Here is a 7560-nt window from a genome sequence, read left to right as displayed (position 1 = left end):
ATGAACTTGCTATCTATGTCAGGCTATATATGCAGGTACTATCTATGTATGCCAGCAGTATGAACTTGCTATCTATGTCAGGCTATATATGCAGGTACTATATATGTATGCCAGCAGTATTATGTTAGTATGTCAGGTACAAACTGAACTTAATCCAAGCTGATAATTAATCACAAACATAGTACTCTCACAAACAACATACAATCCAAGGTTCACCACAATAAAGCTTAGCACATTCCAAGCTTTCCTCCATAGCTACTACAAAAGACATCATTGACACACATGGTCAGACAACAACACAACTTAGTCCTCATCACAAATAGCATTGATCTGGTGAAGCTTCCTCTTGTTGCTATCACCTGCTGTCTTGAGGTCAACAATGCAGGAAGCAAGAGTGCTCTTATCCATGGTCAACTTCTCCTTCACTTTCATCAGCTTAGCAATGCAACAATCCAGCTTATCCTTCTCTTTCTTCAGGTCATCCTTCTCTTTCTTCAGGTCAGCATAGCAAATCTCCAAAGTCCTCTTATCAGAGCTCAACTTTTCCTTCTCTTTAAGATGGTTGAACTTCAAATTCCTAATGACAGTGGCTTGAGCTACATGAATTTGCTTTAACTGGTCAACAACAGCCTTCAATTTTTTGATCTCAGCATCCTTTGTCATGCTGCTTTCCATACTCACTGAAATGTTCTCAGCATCATTCTTCTGTTTTACCTTAGGCTGGCTATCCTTATAATCCAATAGGTTGTTCACATTTTCAACAAGCTTCTTATATGTCTCCTGCAACTCTTTTTTCTGTTGTGTGAGATTGTGTACGGTGCTTGAATGCTCCAGGCATGCCATCTTGTTATCATGCTGGCTATGCTCATACATAAGCCACAACTTATGAATATCATTCTGCAGATGCTCTGGCCAATGCTCATCTACCCACTGCACTAATCCACAATTTGCAACACCCTACAATACAAAAATTCAGTTCAAAATTACAGACATTACTTACAGATTTAGTTACATAGTTGATTCAGTTAATGTACCAGAATCAGATTCATTTAATGATGAATCATTATGGAAACTACAACTAAGAACCGTTCCTATGAACCCTAGAACTAAATTCAGTAACTATGAACCCTAGAACATCAGCAATAACTATGAACCCTAGAACATGAACAGTATCTATGAACCCTAGAACATGAACAATACCTTTGAACCCTAGAACATGAACAAGAATTGGAATTCTGCAAACAAAACTTGAAACTTACTTCAGTGGCACAGGCAATGAACCTCCTACCAGCGCTTATCCCCTCAAATGCAACATATTTCCTCCCTGGATTCCCATGCTCACAAATCACATTCAAGTCGCCAGCAAGACCCTCGAACGACGGCTCATCAATTGTAGCTGGGATCTGAGAAATCCAACAAAAACTTGTTCAAATCGAGCAAATGTTGAACCCTAGAAACCCTAGGACACAAATGAGAAATACAAGGTTCTGACCTTGAGAGGGGAGTCGTCGGAGGAGATGTACTGCGCAGGAGCCCTCAGTGCTCTCACTGTCGCTCCAGGACACCATGGCGGCCGGCGGCGACCGGAGAGGAGAGGAGCAAATGGGAGGGGAGCGAGCGAGCGTGGGAGCAGAGAGAGCGAGCGTGAGAGCAGAAAGAGCGAGCGAGATGTGGTCGGGCGCGGGCGGTCTGTCTCTGCCGAATCGACCGCGTCTGTCTTAAGCAAACGGCGCCGTCAACGTGTCCGTTAGGCCACGTCACGCATATTGGGCCCCATCTGTCGGAAACGCCCTCAACCGCGCCAAATTACATGTTCAGTGCAATCTGCAAAACTTTTACTGAATCCGCGGTGGCTTTTGCAAATGATTAGCGACCACGTTGTTTTCTGCAAGATAAGCCTCAAATGTGGTGGTTTCTTGCAATTCACTCCACTGCAACGCACGGCCATATGTGCTAGTAAAAACGAAGGATAAAACATTAGAAAACGAAAAAGAAAAAAAAAACATGGTAAACCGGACTTTTTTAGGGGTGTAGCAAACCGGGGACCTACATGTACCTACAGCTCGCAGCGTACAAAATCTCGCTACTGGGCCGGCCGGCCGCTAGACGTCGCCCGAAGACGATTCCAATTGGGACTCGGTACGGGCACTATATACGCCTGGCGCCCTAACTCCCCTGAAAAAGGGCATAGAGGCCTGACAGAACTCGATCTGGATTCATGGCGACGACTGCCGCCGCAACGGACCGGCTCTCCGAACTCCCTGACAACCTGCTCATCGGCATCCTCTCCTTCGCCCCGGCCCGTGAGGCCGCCAGCACCACCGCGCTCTCCCGGCGATGGCGCCGCCCGCTCTGGCTCGACACCGGCGCCGTCAACGTCGACTACCGTTCCTATACCACCGGCGTCGGCTGCGGCGGCGATACTCTCAGGCGTCGCGTGCTGGACGACATGATAAACGCGAACCTCGCGTTCCTCCGCTCCCGCGGTCACGGCCCCAACAAGTTTACCTTAGTCACGAGGTATGGCACCGGTTTCACCACGCGCGACGACGACACCTTGCACGCCGCGTGCAGCCCGGAAGACGCCGAGGAGGAGTTGGAGGAGGAATCCGACGAGGAAGAGTTGGAGGAGGAGGAATCCGACGAGGAACAGTTGGAGGAGGAGGAGGAGGAGGAGTCTGCGAGCCTCGATGATGATGAGTTCACCGTCGGCACCGAGGTGGAGAGCGCCCCCTGTGTCGTGCTGAAGGACATCACCCAGGCAGAGGAGTTCCGGCTCGAGTGGCTACCAAGGTTTTGGTTACCGAATGAGGCATTTTTACCGAGGGGGACTGGAAAACGCGGTTACCACGGTTACCGAGAAATACCGAAAAATACCGAGAATATTTCGAACGAATTTTATAGTTGAATTTTGAATTCAAATAAGTTAATGAACGAACATTTGAACCAAAGACCTCTCAAACAGGAACTAGGTTCCGACCAACAAGCCAAAACCAACTCTCATGGTATTAATTAGATTCTATGTACTTTACTATAAATTGAGTGTTTAAATTCAAAAAATTCAAATAACTGGTATTTTTTGCTTGGTACGTGGATTTACCGAGGGGCACGGAAATACGCGGTAACCATGGTAAATCTCGAAATTTCGACCGGTAACCAAAACCTTGGTGGCTACTGGCTAGACTACGGGAGGTGCATGATCCCCTACTGCACGGGCTGGCTGCCGTTCCCCGCTCTCCGAGTCCTCGAGCTCACCGGCTACTCTCTCCAGCCCTGTCCGGACCTCGCGTTCCCGTGCCTGGAGGCGATGCGGCTCCGGCGGTGCCGCACGGACTACGCGACGCTCCAGGACATGATCTCCGCTGCTCCCAAGCTCGCTGACGTCCGCCTTGAGGACGTGAGATTCGTGAACTCGCAGCTCGAGTACCGGATCCGAATCCGATGCCCGGCGGCCACCGTCATCCTCATGGCCAACTGCGACTTCGGGTACCTCGACTTCGACGCGTGCCGCGTCGAGCTCGACGCGCCGCGCCTCCGCCGCTTCTGCTACACCGTCGTCGCCTTCCTAGGCAGCTCCTTCTCCTTTGACTCGCCCATGACGCACCTGGAGGAGGTCCACCTGGCGTTGCACTCCCCGGCGGCGTGGCCACCGAGTTGCTCCATGCTCTATTCCATTAACCGCGTGAGGGTCCTCAAGCTCACGGTCTATTCCATGGCCGACCTCGCCGACGCTACGTCGGTACCTTTTCCCAGACTCGAGCGGCTCGAGATTGAAGAGCTCTGCGGGTGGTCTATCCAGAACCACGGCGTCGCCGCGCTGAGGGCCGTTGTGAGCCTGCTGCGTTGCTGCACCGAGGTGCGCGAGCTCCGGTTCAAGTTCAGATGGCTGGATTACCTTGAGGAAATGGCGGACCCGGATCGGGTTGCCGCCATGTCGGACTTCTCCCTGTGCAGATCCATCAACGCCGGCCACGACGACGACGACGACGAAGGTTGCTGTTATGATTTGGGCCTTCATGGGCTTTGCTGCGGCTGCACGTTGGACAGCCTACGGAGTTCGCTGAGGAGGGTGGTGGTGAAGTTCGACGCGGAGGAGCTGACCTGCTTCCAGGTTCGGCTCGTCAAGTTCCTGGCGGAGAACGCCATGGTTCTCGAGGAGTTCGTCGTCGACGGAGGGAAGGGGTACGACTCGGGCCGGATCCGCCGGAAGGTGGCGAGATGGCAGAAACGGAGACCGCCGTCATGTCCACAACCGCCAAAGACTCCCGTTCCACAGTTGTCCGAGTTCCCGCCGCTCGGCAGTGCCCTTGATCCGGACTCAGTTCCAGCCAACACACCCGCCGTGGCCTCGTCCATTGTGCAGCAAGATGCAATTTTGTAGAAATAGAAAAGTAGGTGGAAGCAAAGGTACACTGAAATTGAACTACATTCTGACTAAGACTTGAAGAAATGTCAAACGACCTAGAGGCATAGATGCAATTTTCCAGAAATAGCAAAGTAGGTGCAAAGTAGTAGTAGATGCATTCTAGATGCATAGATGAGCATCGAGAATTTTTAGGTTATTGAAAGAGCTTCTAGTAGCAAAATCTCCCCAGAAGAAATCCATAGGCATAGGGAAGAAAGGGATTTTTTTTTGTCTGTTCAAGAGAAACGAAAGAAGCGACTTATATTTAGAAACGGAGAGAGCATAACTTAATTTGTGAGAATGCTTCTCTTACTGATTATTTGGGGCCACATGCCATCTCCATCTTCATCCTCAATCATCCCATGCACAAGCCTCCGCCATGGACGCTACCTGCGTTGCCACATGTGAATATTCACAACATGTCTCCACAGCTTCACCCCGCACAGGCACGCACAACGTACACCGTCTGTGTCGCTAACCGTCGCCCTCGGCACCGCCCTTTTGGCCGACGCGCGCGCTGGATCTACACCACCGGACCACTTCACCAGGCACTCATCCACTCCGGCCACCTCGTCGGCAGCCTCGGCGTCCAATGGATCCGCATCCGTGACCGCGGATACGGGCCAGACAACGCCACCTGCCAGGCCAACCTACAGCTCTGTGTGGGCCACTGCTGTCCTCGTCTGCCCTGGTGACCACCAGCACGTATGTCATTGTCAAACACGCGAGAGAGAACCTGTCAAGCTCAGGGAAGAAGGTATACATGCAGACGAGGGGAGAATTTGTGCTGCCAAACGTTGCAGCTTTTACTGTTTTTCTCTTAGCTATTTATTATGTGGGGGTTACAAATCAAGAAGAGTGAAGTCTGTTTTAAACCTTAAAGTTGCAGAGCTCGTTCAAAATGAACCCTCACTTCAAAATTCCTGAAGTTTGTACTCTGTATTCTAATCCCGGTCTGATCCCGACCCTCTCAATCAGTTTAGACCAATTTGGTACACCAGGAAAAACACTATCCCGCTAGGATAACTTTGTACTCTCACTGATTAAGTAGACCCGCGCGTCATATCCATCTTCGCGCTGGGAACAGATCAGAAGCGCTTGTGTGCATAAGTACATATACGCGTCTAGCTGGCGGCTAGAATCGATCAAGCAACTTGCTGTGTTGTACTACGTGCGTGTGAGTTCTGCACTTCTGCTGTTGTTCGGTATCGGTTGCAACCCATGTACGCGCTCTAGTTGTCGAGGCAAAGCCAGGAGAACTTGTGGTGGCAGGCAACTCTGAACTGCTCGGCGCAGATTGTAGAAGGCTGAAAAGCTTTGGAATGCTACTCACATTCAGTATTCACATCAAAGGATTACATTACATATACATGAGTGTACACTGCGAAGAGATTAGGAGACGTGGAACAACACGTAAGGAACTAGTCCTGACCTGAACGTTGCATGCAACAAGCTCTCTTAACAAGGACCAAGCAGAAGCCGTGGTCGCACACACCACGTCAAGCTACTCGATGCCGTGCTACCCCACGAACTGCATATGGCCAGGGGAGCACCGATGTGCGGGCGCACCACTTCATCATCTTGCTCTCCTCTACTCACAATGAGAGCACGGACTCCTCGGCATGAGGTGTACTGCCGACGCGCGGCCCGGGTCCTGGCATGGACTGGAGCAGCGCACGACGTTGTTTGCAACAATGGGCACGAGGCGCACGAGGTGCACGGCAACGACAATGCGGCACAGACGCGTCTGCGTTGATTTCAAGAGAGAGAGGCACTAGGGATAGAGGATGGATTGACACGTGGGGTAAGGATGTAAGTGAGGGTAGACCCTGATCCTGGGCGGGATGGAATGTTTCCCGGTGTGCCAAACAGATTCGGGGTTGGGATCAAATCAGGACCATGATTTTAAGGTACAAACTTCGAGGATTTGAGGATGAGGGTTCATTTTAGACGGGCTCTATAACCTCAAGGTTTAAAATAGACTTCACTTTTCACATAGCTATACAGGAGCACGCATGTAGTACGAGAGGTACGTGACATGGCCGTCTGACGCCGGCCGTCCGGCCGGCCGTCCGGCCGGCCCTGGCGGCACGCGCGCAAGGGTAGGACGGACCACTCGCTCGAGGTGCACGTACGCACCAGCTGGTACGACCAATAGCGATGGATGGCCAGCGTATTCTACCTAGCTCCTATAGCTCTATGTGCACATTGTAGCTAGCTAGCACATGATTTTCTTTCTGTCTTAGCTTCGTACGCCTATCGGTAGATAGTGCAAGACATCACGGTCCATCTGCGTACACGCGCCAATTTGTACTCCCTCAATTTCATAATGCAATACATATTTTATTTGGGTCCGAATAACTGCCACACGTGTGGCGTCGACAGGAACCCGCCCGCACGCCTCGTGTGGCATGGACGGGAACCGGCCCGCACGACCACGTCCGCGCGCACAACGCACGGCTCGCACGTCTGTTGCGTGCCAACCCCGCCCGCACTGCCCCATCCGGGCAAGCCGACCCGCTGCCCGCACGACCAAGTAGTTCCCGGCCTCCAATCCATTCCCTCTCTCGTCTGCCGCCATCGTCCCCCACCTCTCGAACCCCGACCTCCGTCGCCGGCCTTCTATGGTTGCCATGGCAAACAGATCAGATCCGTAGGGTACTCCCACCTCAAACCCACACCCCAACCCTCCCCACCCCCAGCCCCAAACTCCAACCCAGCCCTCCAGAGACGATCATCTAAAAACCAGGTGAAAATCTCCCGATCTCGACCTTCTCATCCTTAAGGCTGAAAATCTCCCGATCTTGTGCTGGATCTATGCTATAGGGGTAGAACACTACATGGTTCAGTGTGTAGTCGCAATTGCCAGGCAGAGTACACCAGATCTGCCATGTACTACGTTTAAAATTGACTTAACTTCCTAGCTTAATTGACGCAAGTAGTTGAGTATGAAAAATGGATGAGTAGGAATCACTAAAGGACAGGAGAGACAAATTTTGGAATGAAGAGGGTTGGAAGAAATTAATTGCCACTTGTTTATAACGACAATTGCCACCTTTCGTTGTCAGTAGCTGCCACCTATTTTGACCCGTCGCTTGCCATCCATATCTTCTATGTGCAAGCAGCAGAAGAATACAATTCTTGTGGATTGTTGA

At 51.3% G+C, this 7560-nt stretch overlaps 1 pseudogene; it reads right to left on the bottom strand.

The window, feature by feature from the left end:
* Positions 1-303: 303 nt before the first annotated feature.
* Positions 304-1568, bottom strand: LOC119282025 (annotated as a pseudogene).
* Positions 1569-7560: the final 5992 nt, after the last annotated feature.

This window comes from Triticum dicoccoides, chromosome 3B, assembly GCF_002162155.2.
Source record: "Triticum dicoccoides isolate Atlit2015 ecotype Zavitan chromosome 3B, WEW_v2.0, whole genome shotgun sequence".
Lineage (NCBI taxonomy): Eukaryota > Viridiplantae > Streptophyta > Magnoliopsida > Poales > Poaceae > Triticum > Triticum dicoccoides.
Note: the sequence above shows the minus strand (reverse complement) of the source record. Positions and strands in the feature narration are given on the sequence as shown.